A 26,411-nucleotide genomic window follows, 5' to 3' on the forward strand; every position below is an offset into this window, starting at 1 on the left:
CATGCCACAGCTAGAGAGAAGCCCGCAAGCCACAAAGAAGACCCAACGAAGACAAAAAAATAGAAATAAAATAAATAAATAAAATAAATAAATATATTTTTTAAAGTTATATGTGGATTTTTGCTTACGCTGGTGGGGGCAACACCTTAAACCCTGTGTTGTTCAAGGGTTAACTGTATATCTGCATAGTTATTATACATATATTACATACAACATAGAGCTATGTTGAAATTATCTATTTATTAATTTTTCCAATTGTTATTCTGTTTATTTTCTTACCCCTAAACCTCATTAAGGGCAGAAACAATCCCTGCTTTATTCTCCATTCAATAATAAATCCAGAGCACAAAATAGATTTCACTCATTTAATTCCTATACTTATATATTTATTCTGAATATATTTCTCGGCCTCTAACCTCTCACATCTTACTACAATGATTAAATATCTCCTTTATTCATTCAAGCTAGCCCAGCTGACTATATAAATGAAAAATGGTGGTTGTATTTTCCTGTACATCCTTCCGTTTTTTATACCCTTATTTATGCAGTATTCTCTACATTGCCATTCCCTCCTTCACATAGCTATGGGTTGCTCTTTGTTTGTCTCCACATCACAACAAAGACACTGAGAAACTCTTACGTACTTCAGCTCCCTTTAAGCTTATTCTACTACTCATCCATTTTGCAAATGCTCAGTGAGTTTTGTTCCTTCATCCCCTTATTCTGGTCTCCTCCTTTCCGTCCCCTCAGAGGCAAGACCATTCCTTATTTCCTAGAAATGTGACTTTCAGACAGGAAAATATGTTTATACCTTATTGAAGTTTATGAAATCCTTAGCAAAAAAAAAAAAAAAGACGTAATTTGTAAGTAACTCACTAATAGGGTCAAAGGGTTTTGCAGTAACTTGAGTGTGAAGAACTTGCTAACAAAGGTCATGATAGATGTAAACCAGAGGATGGTAAGCCAGGAGGAGAAATAGCCAGAGGGGAATTTAAGTGCTGAATGAGCTGTGTATGAGAGAGAAAAATGATGATGTTTTCAAGTATTATAATATAGTCTGTATAAGAAAACTGAAATCATATAGGTTCTACTAAAACTGGGAATTAATAATAACAACAAAAAAGTAAATCCACTTGGAATTTTAGAAGTCTATCTTAAATAACTCTTAGATCAATAGAGAAATAAGATCCCAAATGGTATTTGTTTAAAAAAAACAATAGTAACAATAAAAAGAAAACTACATTAAATTACCTGTAAAACTATAACCACAGTGAGTAGAAGAAAATTCAAAAACTTAAATACATGGGACTTCCCTGGTGACGCAGTGGTTAAGAATCCACGTGCCAATGCAGGGGACACGGGATCGATCCCTGGTCCGGGAATATCCCACATGCCACAGAGCAACTAAGCCCATGCGCCACAACTACTGAGCCTGCACTCTGGAGCCTGAGAGCCACAATTACTGAAGCCTGCGTGCCTAGAACCCGTGCTCTGCAACAAGAGAAGCCACTGCAATGAGAAGCCTGTGCACCGCAATGAAGAGTAGCCCCCTCTCACCGCAACTAGAGAAAGCCTGTGCACAGCAATGAAGACCCAATGCAGCCAAAAATAAATAAATTTATTTAAAAAAATATCTTAATACATACAGCAAAAAAATGAAAGAAAAAATTAACTAAAAATCCCACTCAAAAATATTAGAAAAGCAAGCTGAAGCAAAGCAGAAAAAAGAAATTAACTATATAAAAGCAGAATTAGAATAGTTAGAAAACAGAAAAAAAGAACTAACACACAAAGTAAAACCAGATTCTTTTTTTATAAATGAATCAGCAAAACAGATAACCATTAGTTAATATAATAAAAATAGCAATAAATAAATAAATAAATAAAAATAGCAAGAACACACAGACATAGAAATTTAAAAATGGCAAAGTGAAAATAATCATGATTAAATACAGAACATAGTTGGAAGAAAGATTACTTTGCCAATAAGTTTTAAAACACAGCTAAAATGAATAATTTTCTAAGAAAATAGAATTTACCAAAACTGACCACAAAAGAGATACAATGTTTCAACAGATTAATTTCCATAAGGCAAACAGAGATTGTAGTCAGACTTACCATCTCCTTCTTCAAGGAAAAAGCTTAAAAAGGTTATTAAAGCTTTAAAGAACAGGCCATACAAATTCTGTTTAGACTGAGAACTAGGAAAAAGGAGGACTTCCAAACTATTTTCATGATGTAATAATATCATACTAAATCCTGCTCATAAAAAGAAAACTCCATACCAGTTTTCTGAAAATTGATGTAAAAATTCTAAGCATCTAATAAAACAGTGTGTCAAAAGACCCAGTGTTGTTTATTCAAAGAATGTTAAAGAGGTCCAGTATGGGGAAATCTATTAAGATAATTCAACTCATTTAATACAGCTGAGGAAAGGGACAAATAAAAATCACATGATCGGGGACTTCCCTGGTGGTCCAGTGGCTAAGACTCTGCGCTTCTTATGCAGGGGGCCCAGGTTCTATCCCTGGTCAAGGAACTAGATCCCACATGCAGCAACTAAAGATCCTGCACGTGTCAACGAAGATCCTGCATGCCGCAACTAGGACCTGGCACAGCCAAATAAATACATTTTTAAAAATATTTATTTGGCTGTGCTGGGTCTTAGTTGTGGCTCACTGGCTCCTTACTTGAGGCATGTGAACTCTTAGTTGTGGCATGCATGCGGGATCTAGTTCCCAAACCAGGAATCGAACCTGGGACCCCTGCATTGGGAGCTTGGAGTCTTAACCATTGCACCGCCAGGGAAGTCCCAATATATTTTTTTAAATTCACATGATCAACTCCATAGACGCTGAAAAGGCAACTAAAAAAGGGAAACATATCTGATTTTTCAAAAAAGCTCAATAAAGGAGGAATAATTACCTCCCTAAAATGATAAAATATATAATACCTTAACAAAAAGACAGCTTTGGAGTTATTAGTCAAGACACTTAAATATCAGAAAAAAATGAGCGGTAGTCTTAAGAATTTAAAAGAAGAGATAAAACTGTATTTTCAGATGATAATTCATAATTGGAAAATCTAAGAGGTTTAAATAATATAAATAACAGAATTTAATAAGGTAGGAGGATATAAAAAACAAAAACTAATAGCCTTTATACATACATTTAATAATAAAATATGATGGAGAAAAAAAGATTCCAGTCACAACAGTTTCAAGAGTAAACTTAAAATATATATATAACCTTTATGAAGAAAACACTGAAACACTCATGAAGCATCTGGCATTAGATTTTCTAAAGATATCACACACGAAATCACAAGAGGGAGATTACTCTGCACAAGGGGACAGTGGTCTATCAAGGGTGTTCATGCTGATAAGCTGAGCAGGTATGGAGACAATGGCAAACAACAGGGCAAATTCTGTATTCAAAGTAGCCAGGTATATCGAATCCTGCAGATTATCACCCCTGGGCCAGATAGCAACTTCTGCTGTCTGCCTTCAGAGTAGGCAACAGCTATGCGGGCTAGGGCATGAGAGACAGGCCAGTGGCTTGTCACGTCCAGGGGATATGGCCCCCTCCACAGGCCCAGTTGACAAAGCACTCCTATCTCACAAGAGTTAACTGTGTTTGTTCCAAACAAGTTTAGGCCAGTCTCACATTTTCCTGAAAGTACCCAATTTAATTAAACAATATGTAAACTTATAAGTAACTATGAGAAGAGATTGGTTCTATGAAAGTGAAATTGAATACTTTGGAAAAACTGGTTGTAAATACATTGTTAAAAATCATGGCTAACAGGGATATCCCTGGCGGTCCACTGGTTAAGACTCTGTGCTCACAATGCAGGGAGTACAGATTTAATTCCTGGTCGGGGAACTAAGATCCTGCATGCCACATAGCACAGCCAGAAAAACAAAAAACAAAACATGGCTAACAAAAACTAAGTGTGGGAGGGACAATAGTAAAAGATGGGGAAAACATAATAATCAAGAAGTGTTCTGTACTTGTTGCAAATTTTGTTCTTGTTCTACTTAAAAAATTTTTAACTAGAAATAGTAATAGACTATAAATTGTATGTGTGGTTTAGATGAAAAATTAAATAAGAGACACAATGGAAAGAAAGCCTTAGACACGTCGAAAGTATTGACAAAGAGCTATATTTTAATGTTGAGAGTAAAAATATTACTTTTATGGTATGTACATAAAATATCTAACCCTTTTTTATGAATAAACAAACCAAATACCAGTCCCAATTCTGTTGGACCAAAGGATTTCTATTCTATTACACAATGCTGATGAGAATATAGAAAAATATAAGCCCTTTCTTTGATCAGTTAAAAATATATAAATATAAAAAATCACAAATGTGATTCCCCCGTTTCAGAGAACCAGCTTTAATTAAATGGAAAATGTCACATAAATTACCTGAACTTAGTATTTAGTCTGTTTAGGCATTTTATTATTAACCACCTTGCTTTGTTGATACAAGACTAGGATATAGAAGATTTGGTTCCAAGGTAATCCTATTTGCATTTCAACACTGTGGACAGAGTACAAAGATCTGAAAATAATAAAACCTAACATCCGAGGAACTGTACTTCTGAAGTATCAATTTTAGTCACATCCTGAATAAGGCCATAGTGAATGCTACCATTGAATAATCCTCATTCTATTCATGATCATCTTTCTGATTTCACTGAGGAAATAACAATAGAAGAATATGCTGTCCTCTCTCCACTACCCAGACCAACTTACTTGCATTCATAACTACATTGTTTTCCCTTTAATTCTCTCTTGTTCCCTGGATCCTATCCCCTTCCTCCACTCTCACCTCAAGGACACTGCTTCCAAATTTATGCTCTCTCTACTGCATCAATTTCCCCCACTTTACAGAATCATTCCTATGGGCACACAAACATGGTCTATAATTGCACACCATAAACTACACTGCTTATAACCCAAATCCCCAGTGTAACTACCAACTCTATTTCCCAGCTTTCCTTCATACATACTTCTTCCAGAGTTGTCTTACACCCATCTCATCACTGCCTTACCTACTCTTTTTTTTTTTTGCGGTACGCGGGCCTCTCACTGTTGTGGCCTCTCCCGTTGCGGAGCACAGGCTCCGGATGCGCAGGCTCCGGATGCGCAGGCTCAGCGGCCATGGCTCACGGGCCCAGCCGCTCTGCAGCATGTGGGATCTTCCCAGACCGGGGCACGAACCTGTGTCCCCTGCATCGGCAGGTGGACTCTCAACCACTGCGCCACCAGGGAAGCCCTACCTACTCTTATTAAGTCACTCTAATCAGGTTTTCACCCTGACTCCACTAAAATCACTCTTGACAAGGTCACCAGCATTCTCCATCTTGCCAGAATCTGGGGTCAATTCTCATCCTCATTCTCTACTCCTTCCATTTTGAAACATTTTCTTTTGTTTTTATCAGTGCCTGCTCCTTCTGCATGTCCTTTGCGGCCCCCTCTTTCTAACGTCTGAATAGGGGAGTATCCCATGAATCAGTCTTTAGGCCTCTTCTCTTTATCTGCTTTCTTCTACCTGCATGTGTTCCTTAGATGAACACATTCAGACCCATGGATTTCAATTTTAACCATAAAGTGAAGACACCCAGATGGACATCAGGCTGTAACCTCTCCCTGAGCTCCATGTGTATATACATATTCAGCTGCCTACTCAGCATCTAAAACTGGAAAAATGAAAGACAATTCAAACTTAAAATATCCAAAACAGAAACTCTCAACGTCTACCTGCCAACCTGCTCTTCCTATCTTCCCTACCTCAGTAAATTGTGCTTCCATTCACCTAGCTTTTCAAGCTAACACCCTTATCTCCTCCTTTGATATGTCTTTCTTACTTACTGCATTTATAAGTCCATCAGCATGTTCTTTTGGGACTCCCTTCATACATAACCTGAGTCTAACAGCTTCTTACTACCTCCTACGGCTGCCAGCTTTATCCAAACCACCATTACTTCCAGTCTGAACTGAAACTGCTTCCACACTAGTCCTTCCTACTTTTGCACTTGACCAGAGGAATCATTTTAAAACAGAAAGCAGACTATAGCTTCCAATTTCTCTTAATGATTATATTATATGGCCTTGACTAACTCTGATCTCATCTGTTATTACTTTACCTTCCTCTCCCCCATGTTCTAGCCATAATGGCTTTCAAACATGCAAAGCTAACTTCTTCCTTAGGCCTTTTCTATCTGCGCAGAATGCTCTTCCTCTAGAGTCAAATGGCTTGAGCCCTTACTTCACATCTCTCCTCAAATACCATCTCCTCAAAAAAACCTTCCTTCATTTGTCCACTTTTCTATATGCATTTATACTTCAATAAAACTTAACTAAAAAGAAGAAAGAAACAAAGAAAGAAAAGGAAAGGAAAAAAATAATGACCTTGTTTAAGATGTCTAACTTTGAATCAACAGTTGTTATTTTGGCTAAATATTTCCTGACTAAACTGATATTATCTTATTCACTTTGAGCCACTGTATTTCATTATTTTTGTAGTATTAACAGTTGTAAATATCATTTAATCAGATGATAGAAAATAAGTTAGGATTGGGAAAAACAGCATATTTTTCTTTCCTTTGGTAGAAGGTGAATCAGAAGACATAACCTTATAAACATTATGGGCACTGAAATGGCTCTGGTGTTACAAAAGAACGTTTCGCCTAAAATGAGTCTCCTCTGTCAGACCTGAATATAACACAGAGCAAAATATAAAGTGACAACATATATCTCTATATCAAGAGTTTTAAGGATCTTTCTTTAACAAAAGGTCCAAAGAGAGATGAAAATAGCACAGAGGTAGAAGCTAAACCAAGGGATCATTTTCCATATAGTCTATTACATTCATGTTTCTTCCTGATGTGAAGGTAGATATAAACATACATGGAAAAAGGTGAATAAAAATGATATTCTGTAAACTAAGGATCTATCTTCTAGAGTAATTCACATGAAACTTCAGTTGCTGATAAAACGTATGATATTATTACCACGTCAAGAACACTCATCTCCATAGTCTTCTATTTCCCATTTTTAATTTATGAGAAAAGTTAGGGAAAAAAGGCTTTCCTGACCATAACTAAAACAGTTTTCCCATCCCATACCATTCTCTATTCCCTTACTGTGCTTACCTTTATTCATAGTACTCCCTTATTACCTAACATTATATTTTCTATTTACTTACTATGTTTCTGTAAATCAGGGTAAATCCTCACAGGGACAGGGATTCTAGTGGTTTTATGTAAATAAAACTGTATTGATGGTGTCCAGCATAGTGCCCGGCTCAGAGCCCAGTTGGTCGATCGATCTATCTGTCTGTCTGCCTATCTATCTATACATGCAAAAGAAGAAATCAAAATATAGATAGAATAATATTGGGAACAGAGAGCACCTTTCCATACCTTATGCCCCCTTCAAAGGGGAGGAAAATTAGAGAGAAAAACAACAATGAAAAAAGGAGAGTGGTAAATAGGATACAGTAGTACTATGAGTAACCCCAGCTAAGTCCTTAATTTGCTCCCAGGGTCTCAGACCTTTTCTCCTTAGGCCATGGTCTTTCAAAGTGGGTTTTCGAAACAACATCAGAAGGCTGTGTCTCTTCCTTAACTAGCAGGGAAGTTTTCTCTGGTGATGGTTTCCCCTACCCTATTGGCCCTCACTTACCTGGATATCGTCTTCTTCCTTTCCTCACTACTTTCCAGGGCTCTTTTCCTTGCTCCAATAAGAAAATCACATCTGGTTTAGAAACAAAGCATCCTGGACAGAAGAAAAGAAATGTAAGGTAACGTGGAAATAAAAAATAAATTCACAATTACTTTGATTCAGTTTTGGTTAAATTTTTAATAAACTATAGGTCAAATGGTAATTGATAAAGACTTTAGAACAAAAGTGAGGTGATTAAAAAACATCATGTTAATATTACATAAGAAATGGAGATTGCAGAGGGAGGGAAAAGGTCTTATTTTCATTTATATTCACACAAGTACTCCTTTTCTTGAGAGCAATAGTGGTTGACAGATGTCTGGGTTCAAATTTTGCCTTTGCCATAACCCAGTAGTGTGACCTTGGACAAGTTACCAGTCTGCTTTATTTTCCTCACCTATAAAATAGAGATAATTATAGTACCTATCATACATGATTGTTGCGCAGGTTATATTAATATATATCCATATCTAAACATTGCCTAGAATATACACTAAGCGCTACATATATTTTATTAGCTATTATTTATTATAATTGCTTTTTTTTTTTTTTTGCGTTATGCGGGCCTCTCACTGTTGTGGCCTCTCCCATTGCGGAGCACAGGCTCTGGACACGCAGGCTCAGCGGCCCAGCCGCTCCACATGTGGGATCCTCCCGGACCGGGACACGAACCCGCGTCCCCTGCACTGGCAGGCGGACTCTCAACCACTGCGCCACCAGGGAAGCCCCTATAATTGCTTTTTTTAACATCTTTATTGGAGTATAATTGTTTTACAATGTTGTGTTAGTTTCTGCTGTATAACAAAGTGAATCAGCTATACGTATACTTATATCCCCATATCCCCTCCCTCTTGTGTCTCCCTCCCACCCTCCCTATCCCACCCCTCTAGGTGGTCACAAAGCACCGAGCTGATCTCCCTATGCTATGCAGCTGCTTCCCACTAGCTATCTAATTTACATTTGGTAGTGTATATATGTCCATGCCACTCTCTCACTTCGTCCCAGATTACCCTTCCCCCTCCCTGTATCCTTAAGTCCATTCTCTATGTCTGCATCTTTATCCCTGTCCTGCCCCTGGGTTCATGAGAACCTTTTTTTTTTTTTTTTTAGATGCCATATATATGTGTTAGCATACGGTATTTGTTTTTCTCTTTCTGACTTACTCTGTATGACAGACTCTAAGTCCATCCACTTCACTACAAATAACTTAATTTCATTTCATTTTATGGCTGAGTAATATTCCATTGTATATATGTGCCACATCTTCTTTATCCATTCATCTGGCGATGGACACTTAGGTTGCTTCCATGTCCTGGCTATTGCAAATAGTGCTGCAATGAACATTGTGGTGCATGACTCTTTTTGAATTATGGTTTTCTCAGTATGCCCAGTAGTGGGATTGCTGGGTCATATGGTAGTTCTATTTTTAGTTTTTTAAAGAACCTCCATACTGTTCTCCATAGTGGCTGTATCATATAATTGCTATTTTAATGAGAGGAAAATAAGAAGTTTCCTGAGGCATTTACTGTTTTTTCTTAGGATATTCATACAATGTTACATGCAAAGTTCTTGGATTTTTAACTTTTAATCATAAAAGTAGGTTGGAGTGAATATGTTTGCTTATTAATATAAGACATGAGTTCTCTTGAACTGTAAATAAATCCAGTTTATACCACTTACCACTAAAAAAATTATGTGTTCATTTGAGAGTCAGAGAAAAACCAAGATATAAGGTCTACCTATTTTCCTTATAGGTATACCAACAAATAACAAAACACCTATAGCAATTCTGAGTTCAGATACAAAGTGAAGCCTGCTTTCTTTGACACTGGTAAGGTTGTAAATCACCCAGATTTCAAACCCAGTCCTTTCATCATTAAGGAAGACCTGAAGGCCACATAAGGATGGCCAAGATGAATATGCTTAGTGAAGGTGCTCACTTCCAAACAAAAAGAGCTCAAACCATTCCCTTGAGAACAGGGAGCAGAAATTTGGATCATTTCTTGAAAGATATTCCTGAAATTTCTAGAGAAGAAAGCTAATTTTGCAGAGAACAGAGTCTAAATTTCTAGAGGCAGATAACCTTACCCAATGAGACCAAGTTGCTGTAGTTCTCCAACATTACATCTCTATACAAATCCCTCTGTTCCAAGTCCAGGTAGTCCCACTCCTCCTGAGAGAAATCTATGGACACATCACTGAACATCACTGATCCCTGAAATGACAAACCATACAACTGAAATTAAAGAATATTTGTTTTAAGATGGGAGAAAAAAATGGAAGAGATACTGCAGGAAATGGATCATAGAGCAAGCAAACAGGCTTGGGCTGGAAGCCCGTAACACAGTAGTTAGGAAATGAGTGTGCTTGAAGCAGGATGTCTATATGTTCCTGAAGGATCCTGTTGCTACAGATACAGCCTCTTGTATACTCTAGCATATCTTAACTATCCAAACACATCTGGGAAAAATATAATCAGTATGTATGCATGTATTTATGTATGTATGTATGTATGTATTTATTTATGCTGTGCCAGGTCTTAGTTGTGGCATGCAGGATCTTTAGTTGCAGTATGCAGACTTCTTAGTTGCAGCATGAGGACTCTTAGTTGCGGCATGCACGTGGGACCTAGTTCCCTGACCAGGGCGCAAACCCGGGCCCCTTGCACTGGGAGTGTGGAATCTTACCCATTGGACCACCAGGGAAGTCCCTCAGTTTTCTAATTAAATGAAATACTGTGTATAAGCCTTCTGTCTGTTGTATGTCTCCCTCACAAATTCTCAAAAAATGTGTTCTTCCACCCTTTCCCCTTAAAGAACAAGATTTTTTAAAAAAAGTTTTCCTATGATATCTCTATGTTGGAAAAGGATCTGAATACAATTAAAACTTTCTTCCAAGTTCACCATTGAATCAGATCATAAACATTTCCCCATTTATGATAAATTCTTTTATGAAATTTAAAAAATTGGTTGTATAATAGTCTATGCAATAGATATCTGCATGATCTTATCTATCATTTTCCATCCCTCACTGTATGCATTCATTATTCCTGAGTTAGAGGATACTGATGTAGATTCTGGATACTGGTGATCTAGAATCACAAAGATGTCATTCTAGACTAGCTCATCCCGTTCCAATATAAATGGTATACAACTCTTAGGGATTTCCAGAGCAGATACTTGAGCTCCCTGCATGCAAGACCCAACCATAATCCTACCTAGTCCTAAAAGCCTCATAAAGCATGAGATCTAACCATGTACTGAGGCTGAGGTCAACCAACAGTAAATCTTACCTACTTGGAAAACTCAAGTTTGGAAAAATTTAGCGATTTCCCATGAGCAGTCAAATGGGCCCATACTCTCTCAACTACTCAAAAGAGATGGTGAAACGTCTCCCTAAAGGGATTTCATTTCTGCTCCACTGCAGCTTTTAGCAGAAGACTGAGCACATATAACAGATGCTGAATGATTTGTTCAATGAATACATGAACAATGACTGGAAAAAAGAGGACTCACAAGGAAGGCATTGTACTATTTATTTGGCCTCATCTCTCACTGGATTTGGAGGAAATGGGTCCTTAGATGGGGCTCTGATAAGTAAGAAGTTTCAGAATAAAGAAAAGTTTATAGGAACTTAACTTCCAGAAGGTGAAAGAAACAGCAACTTACATGGGCCATGGTTTAGAAATTCAAGAACTGGTCAGTCCTCCTTGGGGTTTACTTGCCTGGAGAAGCACAGTTCACAGAGGCCAGAGCTAGGGGGAGAAAAAAGGGGCCATGAGATAGGCCTTAGAACTCTCAAAACGACTCAGCTTAATATATTCTTTCCCCTCCCTGGACCTCCCCACCACACACACACACACACACACACACACACACACACACACACACACACGGAAATTTGAGGAAGTATGGACAAATCTAATCCCTACTTATAAATTTCAGGGCTGATAAGGGACCACATCATCTAAACCAGAATCTCTTTCAAAACCTCACAAACCTGCTTAAATTAAACAGATACAAAGAGAGAAATCCATAGGACCAATGCTAGCAGCCGTTACCACTGAGAAATTACTGCACTGGCAGCCCTGCCTGCCTGCAGTCAGAACAATAACTTCCAGAATCCTCTGGGCTCATCACTATTTTCAATCAGAATCATCCACATTGCTTTCCTGGATGACTTCATCTGTCATTCTGTTTCTTACAACCTAGGCTGAAGAGGTGTGAATTCATGTTGTCAGCAGTTAGACAATAACATATATCTATTTATCAAGACTTTTCACAAGAAAATGAAATAAAAGGCATCCAAACTGGAAAGGAAGAAGTAAAACTATCTCTATATTATATATAGAAAATCCTAAGGACCCCACAGGAAAACTGTTAGAATAAAAGAATTCAGTAAAGTTGCAGGATACAAAATCAATTTACAAAAATCAGGTGCATTTATATCTACTAATAATGAACTATAAGAAAGAGAAATTAAGAAAACAATCCCATTTATAATTGCATCAAAAGAATAAAATAACTAGGAATATATTTAACCAAGGAGGTTAAATAGACCTGTACACTGAAAACTATAAGACACTGATAAAAGAAACTGAAGATGACGCAAATAAATAGATATTCAATGTTAATAAATTAGAAGAATTAATATTGTTAAAATGTCCATACTGCCCAGAGCAATCTACAGATTAAATGCAATCTCTATCAAAATTCCACTGGAATATTCCACAGAACTAGAACAAACAACCCTAAAAGTTGTATGGAACCACAAAAGGCCCCAAATAGCCAAAGCAATCTTGAGAAAGAAGAAAAAATCTGGAGGTATCATGCTTCCTGATTTCAAACTATATTACAAAGCTACAGTAATCAAAACAATATGATATTGTCCCCCCCCCGCAAAAAAAAACAGCTATATAGGTCAATGGAACAGAATAGAGAGCCCAGAAATAAAACCCATGTGTACATGATCAATTAGTTTACAAAAAGGAGCCAAGAATATACAGTGGGAAAAGGACAGTCTCTTCAATAAATGGTGTTGGGAAAACCAGACAGCCACATGCAAAAGAATGAAACTGGACCACTATTTCATACCATGCACAAAAATGAACTCAAAATGGATTAAAGACTTGAATGTTTAAGACCTGAAACCATAAAACTCCTAGAAGAAAACACAGGAGGTAAGTGCCTAGACATAGGTCTTGGTGATGATTTTTTGACACTAAAAGTAAAGGCAACAAAAGCAAAAATAAACAAGTGGGACTACATCAAACTAAAAATCTTCTGCACAGCAAAGGAATCATCAACAAAATGAAAAGGCAACCTAGTGAATAGGAGAAAATATTTGCAAATCATATATCTGATAAGGGATCAATTCCAAAATATATAAAGAACCCATACAATAGCAAAAAAAAAAAAATCTTGATTAAAAAATGGGCAGATCTAAATAGACATTTTTCCAAAGAAGTCATAACAGATGGCCAACAGGTACATGAAAAGATGCTCAACATCACAATTGTCAGGGAAATGCAAACCAAAACCACAATGAGATATCATCATACACCTGTTAGAATGGCTATTATCAAAAAGACAAGAAATAACAAATGTTGGCAAGAATGTGGAGAAAAGGGAACCTTTGTGCACTGTTGGCAGGAATGTAAATTGGTACAGCCATTATGGAAAACAGTGTGGAGGTTTCTCAAAAAATTAAAAATAGACCTACCATATGATCCAGCAATTGCACTACTAGGTATTTTCTGAAGAAAATGAAAACACTAATTTGAAAAGATTTATGCATCCCCATGTTCACTGCAACATTATTTACAACAGCCAAATTATGGAAACAACCTAAATGTCCATCGATGGATTAATGGATAAAGAAAATGTGAAACACAGACACACAGGAATATTATTCAGCCATAAAAAGAATAAAATTTTGGCGTGGTTGGGGTTGGTGGCTGACTTCCCGGGGCGCACGCCCTGGCCCACCGGCCGGATGGATTTGGACCCCCTGCGAAGGAAGGTGGGCCAGGGACGTGTCTCCCGCCGGGCGGAAGGGGCGGGGGCGAGGCGTGCGCATTGCCGCTTCTGCCCCCCACCTTGATTTTATTTATTCAAGAAATAAGGGAATAAAGGGAAATTTGACAAAATACCCTGGCCGTTTTCAGAGATGAAGGCATCCACCAGGGATACTTCTGTCCCCAGCATCTACCCGGGCGGCACAAGTGGCACTGGCTGGAGCCCACCTCGACTCCAGGGGATTATCCCTCGCGCTGGATCAACACCAGCCTCAGGCCTCACCCCCATGTTCCAGCTCCGCCCGGCCCCTGGTCAGCAGTTTGGGTCACCGGCCGTGCTCCTTGACCCGTCTCTGCAGAGGTCACTGAGCGACCTTGGGGCGAGACGGGCGGGCTTATTTTTAAAGGCGGAAGAATAGTAAGCGGTTTCAAGATTGCAACTTTTTCAAGAAGGGGAAAGTCCCTTCTACTTTGGGCCGTTAAGTTTTTTCTTCTTTTTCAGTAAAATTTATGGTAAGAAAAAAAAAAAGAATAAAATTTTGCCATTTTCAGCAACACAGACGGACCTTGAGTGCATCATGCTAAGCGGAATAAGTCAGACACAGAAAAACAAATACTGTATAATCTTGCTTACATGTAAAATTAAAAAAACACAAACAAACAAACTCTAACCAAGCTCACAGATACAAAGAACAGATTAGTAGCTTCCAGAGGTGGGGGGATGGGAGGGGTGGAGAGGGTGATACGGTTGAAGTGGGGAGGCAAAGGGACAAACTTCTAGTTTTAAAATTAATGTCATGGGTTGTAATGTATAGCATGGTGATATAGTTTATATATATATATATAATATAGTATTGCATATTTGAAAGTTTCTAAGAGAGTAGTTCTTATCACAAGAAAAAGAAAATTGTAACTATGTATGTCTACAGATGTTAACTAGACTTACTGTGATCATTTTGCAATATATGCAAATATCAAATCATTATGTTGTACACCTGAAACTAAAACAGTGTTCTATGTCAATTATACATCAATTTAAAAAAAGAAGAGAAAAAAAGGACTTCTATATGATAGGTATTTTATATGTTAATTGTATCTGCAGGATTGCTATGTAGTATCATAATTATCCTATCTATGCAATGGATCAGAAAATTCACACTAAAAGAAGTGAAATCACTTGCAGAAATTCAGTTAATAAGTAGCAAAGCTGCATTTGGAATCCTTATTTTTCTAACCACAAAGTCAGCTCTCTTTCACCTCTAGCTCTTGCCCCTGAAACCCAGAATCTCTTGTCCCAGTGAGAGAAACATGAGGAGGTATGACTCACTAAAACATAGAAATAACACATCAAATTACCTAAAGATATTAAACCTCATTTTAAGAGTACTGATGCCCATATTAGCAAGCTTGTAAGGATATAAACATTCTAACCTGTAGACTGCACAAAATTTAAAGTAGGTACAAGCAGCATTTAAACCATGAAAACCCTTTGATGCAGAAATTCTAGCTTATGGGATTAAAGAAAATATTAAATAATTGTATATATGGACAAAAATGTAAAAGTGTGCTGACAGACATTATTCCTAGGGGAAAAAAGCTTTCCAGAACTGAAGCAACCTTCAGTAGAAATAGATTTAATAAATTATAAAGCATCCATAGAGTGAAAAAACTTTCCATTTAAAAATTATGATGTAGGGCTTCCCTGGTGGCGCAGTGGTTAAGAATCCACCTGCCAATGCAGGGGACACGGGTTCAAGCCCTGGTCCGGGAAGATCCCACATGCCCCAGAGCAACTAAGCCCGTGCGCCACAACTACTGAGCCTGCATGCCTAGAGCCCGTGAGCCACACAACAAGAAAAGCCCCCGCAATGAGAAGCCTGCACACCACAATGAAGAGTAGCCCCCACTCGCCACAACCAGAGAAAAGCCCACACGCAGCAACGAAGACCCAATGCAGGCAATATAAAATAAATAAAATTTAAAAAAAATTTTAATAAATAAAGATTAAAAAATTAAAATTATGATGTAGATCTTTAATAGGAGAGATGGAAATATGTTTACTACATGTTGCTGAGTGAAGAATGCAGGTAACAACAGTTGTGAGTACTGTGATCCTGTCATGGCAGGTAAAAACACCTATATGTATCTATATATTCATGTATGTGCAAAGTAATCACTAAATGCTAACCTTCATTATTAAAAATTTTTTTCGATTGAGGCATAGTTGATGGAAAATATTATATAAGTTTAAGCTTTAGAAAGTACACAAACATACAAAATATTCAAGATATGCAGTCTTTAGAAAAATAAAATGAAATGGTTATTATATTTGTAAAGTATACATATATATTGGCATAAAGAGGTACTAACAGGCATCAACAGACAGAAAAAAATCTGCAAAGATTGCTATTTCTACATTTTTTCTTCTTTTTGCTTACATGTACTAATTTTCTTCTTTTTGCTTACATGTACTTCATAATTTTCTTTTTTGCTTACATGTACTTCATAATTTTCTTCTTTTTGCTTACATGTACTTCATAATTTTATATGGCCATATATACCCTTGAAATATATATATATTTTAAAATTTTATAAACAGGAACTTCTTCTTCAAGTAGGTGAAAGAGATTTTTTAAAGCAGTCATCCCTTGAACCTAGAGGAAAAAAGCTGCTATTTTTTAATTTATTTCAGTTCCCAATATCTGAACCAACTCTACGATTTCTAAGTTTCTGCTGCCTCTCATAACTTTTGTTTTGTTTTGTTTTTGTTTTTGTTTTTGTTTTTGTTTGCGGTACGCGGGCCTCTCACTGCTGCGGCCTCTCCCGTTGCGGAGCACAGGCTCCCGACGCGCAGGCTCAGCGGCCATGGCTCACGGGCCCAGCCGCTCCGCGGCATGTGGGATCCTCCCGGACCAGGGCACGAACCCGTGTCCCCTGCATCGGCAGGCGGACCCTCAACCACTGCGCCACCAGGGAAGCCCCTCTCATAACTTTTTGACTGATGAATTTATCTTGGTTCTGAATTAGTCATTTTAGTCACGATGCCCTCCAAAGAGCTAATGAATTGTCTTTCTTCTGTTGGTCTCGCCCTGCATCAACATCATGAGGAAAAATAAACTGTGAGACAAAGCTTATTACATAAAATCCAATGACCTCCACAGAAATCTGATGGGTTTGGTACTATTTGGTCACAACCTGATAGTGCTTGCTATAATCAGATGATGTCTCCTTTCCAGGAACTCCCAAGCCATGCCATCAGACTTCTTCACTGACTTTATTTTAGTCTTATTCCTGTAGAGGTTTATCTAACTTGATAGATAAAAAGCAACTTAAGGATTTTAGTTACTGTATTTTCCCCAAGCACTAGCACAGGATCTGGCATGATATGAGTTCTTTTTAAATGTCTGATAATTTAACCTAGAAATTCCAATTCTAGGAATTTATCCTTAGGGAATATTTGTAAAAGTATACACAAAGAAGTATATGCAAGGAAGTTCTTCAAAGAATAATTTATAACCAAAAGAATACCTAACAATAGTCAACAAGCTAAATAAATTATGTTCCACTCTATGATGGCATATTATACAATTATTAATAATGATGATACTGGTTCATATTAATTAATGAAGAAAGATATCCATGATAAACTACCAAGTACACTAGGCAGACTAAAAAGAATATGCACAATGTTGGGAGGTGATTGACTCTCACATATGAAAAACACAGGCTTTGTTGTCAGGATCCAGTATGTGAATCTAAGCTCTGACAGTTATCAACTAGGAGGCTTTGGACACGTTACTAATTTTCAGTGCCTCTGTTCCCTCATAGAAAAACTGGAGAATAATTACAGTATCTAGGGGACTTCCCTGGTGGTCCAGTCGTTAAGACTTCGTCTCCCAATGCAGGGGGTACAGGTTCGATCCCTGGTCGGGGAGCTAAGATCCCACATGCCTGGAAGCCAAAAAATGAAAACATAAAAACAGAAGCAATACTGTAACAAATTCAATAAAGACTTTAAAAATGGACCACATCAAAAAAATACAGTATCTATCTTATAGGGTTGTTGTGAACCGTTAACATAATACATATAAAGAACTTAAAGCAGCTTATTATAAGCACTGAATAAAATGAAAAACATGACATGTCCATTCTATTTATTAAAGAAAATTATCTTTAACAATTTTTAATTAAAAATTTTTAATTTTTGATAAATCATCTCGAATAATTTTTTTTTAAGGAACATTTATTTTTTGGCCGCATTGGGTCTTCGTTGCTACATGCAGGTTTTCTCTAGCTGCGGTGAGCGGGGACTACTCTTCGTTGCGGTGCGTGGGCTTCTCATTGCGGTGGCTTCTCATGTTGCAGAGCATGGGCTCCAGGTGCGCGGGCTTCAGTAGTTGTGGCACGCAGCCTCAGTAGCTGTGGCTCATGGGCTTGGTAGTTGTGGCTCGCGGGCTCTAGAGCGCAGGCTCAGCAGCTGTGGCGCACGGGCCTAGTTGCTCCACGGCATGTGGGATCCTCCAGGAGCAGGGTTCAAACCCGTGTCCCTTGCACTGGCAGGTGGATTCTCAACTACTGAGCCACCAGGGAAGCCCTCTAATAATTTTAATACTAGCATGTCCTTTCTTTTTTTTCTTAACAGTAAATTTTTTGAGATTTTCACAACTGGCCTTTCTTAACAGCATCAATAAATTTTAGAACTAGGCTTAAGAAAGTAATTAACAAAAATCAATGCCTCCATAACTAAAAAGTGTAAATTCTTGAAAAGTTTTTCAAATTAGTGGGGAACCATTGCACTCCCCTTTACCCTGCACAGGCATAACAATATAATAAATCTTATGACTGCACTGGATTGCTTTTTCATAGTGTTGGAGAGTCTTTATCTTTTTAAATAACCAATTTTTATGATTCTATTTTGCAAACCAAACATATATACACAAGTGCACAAAAATATATTTGGAAAAACAAACATCAGAATTGTAATATTCATTAACTCTGGATGATGGGACTAAGGGCATTTATAATTTTCTTCTTAAAACTTCCTTAGGTTCCTGCATTTTTTTTTCTTTTTACAATAAACCTGCATGAATTCTATCATCAGAAACAAAAATTAAATTACTATTTCCATAAAAATAAAATAGAGTTGGGAGAGGGAGTACCTTCCAGTTGTTAAGAGAAATGTGAGTCATAGGCCTGTGACATGAGAGGGTTCTACACACACACACACACACACACACACACACACACACACACACATTAGCATGGCAGAAATAAATAACTGTTCTTTTACTGTTCATCAAAACGATAAGCTATCTTCACAATCCTTCTCCTGTAACTGAACACAATAAAGGTAAACAGCATTCCCAAATTTAGAAAGAGTATACCAAAGCAGACAGAACAGTATTTGGTATACAACGGATGCTTTACCTCCTCCTTTCTCCACTGAATAACTATTAAATTTTCATATTAGATATATCATTGCAAAATGTCACACAAATCCCTAGTTTATTAAAAGGAATTCATACATAACTAAAAATGTCTTAAGTCATCTTGTTCAAAACTGTAACTATTGCTTAAAATTGATCATTTTACTTCTTTTCCTTCTCATGAGTCAATACCAATGGCATAAAATTGCATCACATGGATGGAATGTGATTTATTTAATAATTTCCTATAATTAGACACATTTTAATTGATCTTATCTTACCTTATTTTATTTATTTTTGGCTGCACCACGCAGCTTACAGAATCTTAGTTCCCTGACCTGGGATTGAACCCAGTGGCCCACGGCAGTGAAAGCGTGGAGTCTTAACCACTGGACCCCCAGGGAATTCCCATAGATACTAATTTTATATAGTTCTTATTTCAAAGAACATTCTCAGACATTAGCCTTTGATTCTAGGCCAATGGATCTGAATCTTTTTGGGTCATGTTTGATAATCTCATTAAATTATGGACTTCCTTCCCAGAAAAATGGCATATTATCAACTATTATAATTTCATATACAATCTCAAGGGGTTTCTGGTAAAGTGAAAGCCCCAAATGGATTTAAATTACCACTAGTTAAGAATTCCTATTCAAACCATTTGAGTACATCATTTTTTTTAAAATTTTTATTGGAGTATAGTTGCTTTACAATGTTGTGTTAGTTTCTACTGTACAGCAAAGTGAATCAGCTATACCTATACATACAGCCCCTCTTTTTTGGATTTCCTCCACATTTAGGTCACTGCAGAGCATTGAGTAGAGTTCCCTGGAGCACCTCAATTTTTTAAACTAGGAAATGTTCAACACAATTAGCATGGTATTTCCATTTTTCCTGATCTATTGGAGGCCGATGGGGAATTGCTCCAAATCACCACTTAACAACAAATAGCTAATGTTTATTAAGTACTTATGAAGTATCAGGCACTGTTATAAGACCTTTACACATAGTTAAAAAAAAGAAAGCTCTCAGAAGTAAGGGGAAGTATCTGCCACATGGATATATGCATATAGGCACTAGGGAGGGGAGCTACATATCAAATTAATGGACAGGTCATACTAAGCAGAAGGAAGCAAATGTTTACAGGTTCTAAAAAATAAAAATGCATTTCACAGAACAAGTGGAAATACCCACTCGTCTTGACTTTGACTTTTAAGCGGGCAATAGCAATTCATTTCTCCTCCTCATCAGAGCCCTTTTCTTAGTTTGACAAGACTGAGGAAGAAGGGAATCTTAAGACAATATAGGCCTTTCTTGGAGCCCTGCCCACCCCGGCTAAATTAGGGCACGCCACGACCGCATCTGTCCCCACCACCCACGCACGCCCAGAGTAAGGAAGAGGAAGGGTACTGACTCTTCCCAGTAATAGAGAAAAGCCAGGGTCACGGTTGTGCGGAGAGGGAATTCCGTGGCTCCGAAACCTGCAGGTGGAAAGTGCGGAGCTGTGTGAGCAACCGTGCGTGTGTCCGCGCGCGCCCGCCGGAGAATGTAGTGCGCTGGGAATACTCCCAGGAGCCAGCCTGCGGGGCACCTTCAGTTCTAACATTCTTATCCCAAGACGGGTCTGAGTCTTTTTGCTGGGAGTCTTTTCTCTGGCTGTCAGTTACCTGACTGGGGGCCCTTTCTCTGCGGCTGGCAGAAGATTCAGCCGTGACGCTAGGGTCGGAGTCACCCAGTCCACGGCAACCGACGGTCACACAAGAGGCTCTGCACCCCATTCAGTCACACAAACGCCATCACCCACTAGTTCCGGCCTCACAACCGCACATAGTCCCGATGCCATACCCCGGTGCAGTCACGCCCACAGACACACCACACCGTTACACCTCCGCGGTTCTCACGCCCACTCGGGGCTGAGATGCTGGGCTCCCAACACTCTGAGGTGCTGCAGCTCTTCCCTTCCCTCTCCCTCATCCCCGGGCCGCAACGCCTTTCCTACCGATGGCCAGAACAAATGCTCCGAGCCAGGACTGCTCACCTGGGGCACCGAACCCGTCTCACGGTGATGCCCAGTGGAAGAGAGCGCGCGACACCTCAAGTCCACAGCCCCCGGAGCCTAACGGGCCGCGCGCGGGGCTTGTTGGGAGCGCAGGCTGCACGCACTGAGTGCGCAGGTGCGGCCGAGCCCCAGGGGGCGGAGCGTCAGTGAGTGAGCTGCTTTGCGTGGGATGTGTCGAGTGAGCCCGAGATCCAGTCGCTCCGCAGTGGGGCGGGGTTCTCGGCTCTTTGTCCTGAGGAAGTCGCGGCTGGGCCGGAGCGGGGCGGGGACGGACTACAGGCGCATTAAAGAGGGATGTGTATGCGAAAATAGGACTCTCCGCGGGGCCAACCGGAGAGGTCCATGACCAAGGACAGCGCTTGTGTATCTGTCTTTGGAGTGGTTCCGGATGCGATTTTTTTCATTGAATGTGGCTGGTTGTGTTTGAGATGGTGCGACTGCTGGGATTGGAATGCGGTTTATGAAGATTTTATGACTGGAATTGTGTCGGGCTGTGTCGGACTGAGAATGTTGTGAGGGCCTGTGAGATAGTGGAGCTGACTGTGAGTGCATGAGGTTGCGTTTCTGTGAACGTGTCTGTAATTGAGCATTTATGTGGCTCGGTTTTGATAGATTTGTTTTCCTTGGGCCTTCTCTGCAGACCCTGGATGTGAGTCACTCAGTGTGTGTCTTAGAAACGACCTGCCTGATTGTGTGGCGAGTGTGTGTGCTTCTGGTATGTTCCTGCAGGACTGAGGAGGTGGCTATCTGGATGATTGGATGTGACCAGGAGCCTCATTCTCCTCAGCTCTGAAGAGGGAAAGGAATATTGCATCTTCAAGGAGCATCAACTTTACTGAAGGATTGAGTGAAAAAACGGATTTTTCTGGGAAATTATTTCACATTTAATCACAGGTTTCTTATGGAGAAAAATGCAAATAAGCATTACTTGAAAAATAAGATTTCAAAGGAAATTTCTGCATAGAGTAGTTGATTTGCTTCTGCCCCAAATTCCCATGAGTGGGCTTTCCCTCTCATGGGAAAGGGGGTTTTGTTAGGAAGATTTAAGAAGCCCTAGTCTATGCAAAAACATCTTTACACAAAAGAGAAGCAGTATGGCTAGAGCAGACAGTCCAGGATTAGGAAGTCAGATATCTTGAGTCCTGGATTAGACACTATTTTCCCTATGTTCAAGGAGGGCAAGAAAGACTCAAAGCATGAGTCCATACTGACATTACTAATTCAAATTTAATATTACAGAGTTTTATTCTTACTTTTTATTTTATATTTCTGCTTCTTTTCTCTAACAGAAATCCTAGCTCCTAGTAATATTAACATATTTATTTATTTCCCTTAGCCTAGAATTGCTATAAAATAGTTCAAAATTGTAATACCAATATTATTACTAACAATCGAGCCAGTAAATATAATTTTAGACTGTAGTTCTTTTAAAGCAGGGGTTGGCAAGCTATAGCCTGCAGGCCAAATCTGGCCTGCCACCTGTTGTATAGCTAGTGAGTGTCTATGGTGTCTGTGTTTTTTTAATGGTTTAAAAAATCAACGATAATAATCAAGAATATTTCATGAGGTGTGAAAATTATATATTTCAATTTGTGTCCTACACAAAGTTTTATTGGGACATAGCCATCCTCCTTTATGTATTGTCTATGGCTACATTTGAACTACAAGGGCAGAATTGAGAAGTTAGTGTAGACTGAATGACCTGTGGATTCTCATTATTCATGGTAGTTATATTCTATAAAGTTGTTGCAAACACTGAATTAGTGAACTGTTGCTCCTAGCAGAGAAACAAAGTTAGTTTCCTATAAACATCTGGTCACAACATTTTCCTCAACCAGTCAATACATAACATTGTTTTATGTGTTTCTATTTAAAGACACTTTTTATATGTTATTGATTTATTGACACTGAACTCAAGGCCAACAACAGCATAACTCATTCCTGAATGAAGTTTATCTAACACATGTATTGTCTCTGTAAGGCACATCTCTGTAATCCTTCTTGCCCTCAGGAACACTAGACAGCACTTCAGCATAAACTTGGGGACCATTTTAAACAGCAAAATCACCAACAAAAAGCACAAAGATGAGGGACTTCCCTGGTAGTCCAGGGGGTAAGACTCTGTGCTCCCAATGCAGGGGGCCATGGTTCAATCCCTGGTCAGGGAACTAGATCCTGCATGCATGCCACAACTGAAGATCCCACATACCACAACTAAGACCCAGCACAGCCAATAATAATAATAATAAATAAATAAATTTTTTTAAAAGCACAAAAATGAGAGGAATAAAGTAATACTAACCACACTGAGAAAAGGATACTTGTTTATGGTATAAGAACAGAAACAAGGGCTTCCCTGGTGGCACAGTGGTTAAGAATCCACCTGCCAATGCAGGGGACACAGGTTCCAGCCCTGGTCTGGGAAGATCCCACATGCCGTGGAGCAACTAAGCCCATGCGCCGCAACTACTGAGTCTGCGCTCTAGACCCCACAAGCCACAACTACTGAGCCTGTGTGCCACAACTACTGAAGCCCGCGCGCCTAGAGCCCATGCTCCACAAAAAGAGAAGCCACCGCAATGAAAAGCCCGCACACCGCAATGAAGAGTAGCCCCCATTCGCCGCAACCAGAGAAAAGCCCGTGCTCAGCAACGAAGCCCCAACGCAGCCAAAAATAAAATAAATAAAATAAAATAAATTAATTAGAAAAAAGAACCGAAACAAGAAGGCAGAGGGTCCCCTATTTGACTTCAGCTGAGAACATGTGTGTCGGGAGACTCATTGGTCATCAATTTTCACATGCCAACGAATGACCAAAAAGGTTCTGGGAGTATTGACTCTGGGGTTACAAATGAATTTTAGCAAGTAGGTTAGTTTGCAAATATGGAATCTGCAAATAATAAGAATAGACTGCATTTACTATCTGGCCTTTTACAGAAAAAGCTTGCTGTCTCCTGTTTTAGAGTATATCCTTCTTAATTATAGAGTGTTTAAAAACTACTTGAAATAATTCTTTTCCTGTGCCATCAAAAAATTCCGTAATTAATTATAACCCATTAAATAAATTAAAATCCATAAACAAGAGAAAAAGAAGAATGCCAGCTAATAAGTTTGTTTTACATGGCTGTGAACTCTGCTTCAAGTACATTTACAATATTTGGATTTGATGAAGATTTTTGTATAGAATGATGTTTTCCTTTAAGTTCACATTCATTTCTATTGTCTTCTCTCATGTCACCTATCATCTGCAGTTAGGTAAGATAGTGACATTGTTAAAATGGATACATCTTCATGGCATGAAGGCTAGCCATTGGTAGGATAATATTATAGCACAATTTATCAGGCAACACTGAGTTTTCTTTGAAGTCAGTCTCTATCTGATTTTTCCCAATGCTTAATGTTTGCCTTGCCTGCTGCTGACCAGCACTTCTGCTTCTTTACAGAGTCTTGACACTCATAGTGCCACTTGCATTGGTAGAAACAAGATGCCCAGAGAATAGCCTTTCCAAAGCTGGGCAATAGCTGGGTGAATGAGTTCTAATTACAGAAGATGTGCTGGTAGTTTGTGTGCATCCTCAAATGTATTTCTACTGGTCACTCTCCAGGGAGGGAGGGCACTGTTGCACTGCTCACTCCTTAGGTGTAGATTGCCTAGACTAAACCACATATTTGCTTACTAAAGAGTTCTGCATCCAATTTCAGTGTGTGTGTGTGTGTGTCTGTGTGTGTGTGCGCACGCGCGTGTGTGTGTGTTCCCCACACCGCCAAGCAATTCTCGGACACCAGCTGGGTGTCCTGCAATTGGACTCAATTCTGATTCTGTGTACCTGGAGATAGTGTCAGATCCCAGAGGTTAAGGACCAAGTCCTACACCTCCCCACCCCCAACTTCAGATGCCAGTTGCAGGCATCTGGCATCCAGGTTATCACCTGTGCCTCTGACCAACGGGTTATAGATTGGAGGTTCGAACAACCCCCTCCTTGGGTTTGATTAATTTGCTAGATCAGCTAACAAAACTCGCAGGAACATTTTACTTACTGGATTACTGGTTTATTATAAAACGATATAACTCAGGAACAGCCAGATGAAGGAGATGCATAGGGAAAGGGCACATAGCTTCCATGCCCTCTCTGAATCTCCATGTGTTCTTGCACCACTATCCCTGAATCTCCACGTTTTCACCAAATCAGAAGCTCTCTGAACCCCATCCTTTTGGGTTTTTATGGAAGTTTCATTACATAGGCATGATTGGTTAAATCATTGGCCATTGGTGATTGATCCAACCTCCAGCCCTCCTCCCCTCCCTGGAGGTCAGGGGTGTGGGACTGAAAGTTCTGACCCGCTAATCACATGGTTGGTTCTTCTGGCAACCAGCCTGCAGCCTTAGGTGTGGTCCATGAGTTACCTCATTAACATACCAAGAGACATCTTGATCACTTTCAGCACAGGATATTCCAAGGGTTTTAGGAGCTCTGGTGCCAGAAACAGGAAAAAGACCAACTATTTGTTTCTTATTATAAATCACAATATCACACTTACTCTCCAACATCATTGTTGCCATGAGCAGGTATGTTTCTGAGTGTGAAGTGCTACTCAGAACTGGCAGGACAAGGCATTCTCTTAGTGACTTCAAAGCCTATGAGAAATTGCAGGGAATTCCCATTGTGGTCCAGTGGTTAGGACTCTGCACTTTCGTGCCGAGGGCGCAGGTGGATCCCTGGTTGGGGAACTAAGATCCCTCAAGCCACAATGCGCAGCCAAAAAAAAAAAGAGAGAGAAATTGCAAATGTATTCGTATCTTTACTGCAAATTTTCACATATTATTTAATGCAATGAAAGAAAGCAATAACAAACAGTTGAACATAGCAATGGAAAATGGATATGAATAGGCAACTAATAAAAGAAAAATGCTGCTAATAAACACACAAATTTAATCAAGTTAGTGAGAAGAAATATCTCAAAAGAAATAGTTAAAATGAATTTTTTTTAATTAGGGAGAGAAAATTTTAAAAGATGTAGAATACCAAGGTAGGCATAGAAGTGGAAAACAGCCATACTCATGAGCACTGTTTAGTAACATGTCTCAAAGGCCAGTGATTCAACTTTTAAGAAGTTATCCTAAGGAAAATTGGGACAAATGAACAAAAATATGTGTGAATGCTTGTTCACCACAG

General features: G+C 39.0%; 2 protein-coding genes across 5 annotated transcripts in view; one reads left to right on the top strand and one right to left on the bottom strand.

Annotated features, from left to right (window-relative positions):
• LOC137215245 (zinc finger protein 14 homolog) overlaps positions 1-26,411 on the bottom strand; it is a 184,037-nt gene that overhangs the window by 61,830 nt on the left and 95,796 nt on the right. The window contains exons 1-4 of one of the 4 annotated variants that reach the window (XR_010939221.1): positions 21,217-21,345; positions 11,405-11,490; positions 9,825-9,951; positions 7,698-7,790 (exon numbers count right to left, since the gene is read on the bottom strand). The exons of 1 other annotated variant lie outside the window; for it this stretch is intronic. The gene's annotated coding sequence lies outside the window, so the exon portion shown is untranslated. Of the gene's footprint in view, positions 1-7,697; positions 7,791-9,824; positions 9,952-11,404; positions 11,491-21,216; positions 21,346-26,411 lie in introns of those variants that run through there. 2 more of the 4 variants (XR_010939220.1, XR_010939222.1) reach the window with 2 other exon arrangements.
• ZNF382 (zinc finger protein 382) overlaps positions 1-26,411 on the top strand; it is a 254,817-nt gene that overhangs the window by 44,000 nt on the left and 184,406 nt on the right. The window lies entirely within an intron of this gene.

This window comes from Pseudorca crassidens, chromosome 20 (assembly GCF_039906515.1).
Source record: "Pseudorca crassidens isolate mPseCra1 chromosome 20, mPseCra1.hap1, whole genome shotgun sequence".
NCBI classification, from domain to species: Eukaryota; Metazoa; Chordata; class Mammalia; order Artiodactyla; family Delphinidae; genus Pseudorca; species Pseudorca crassidens.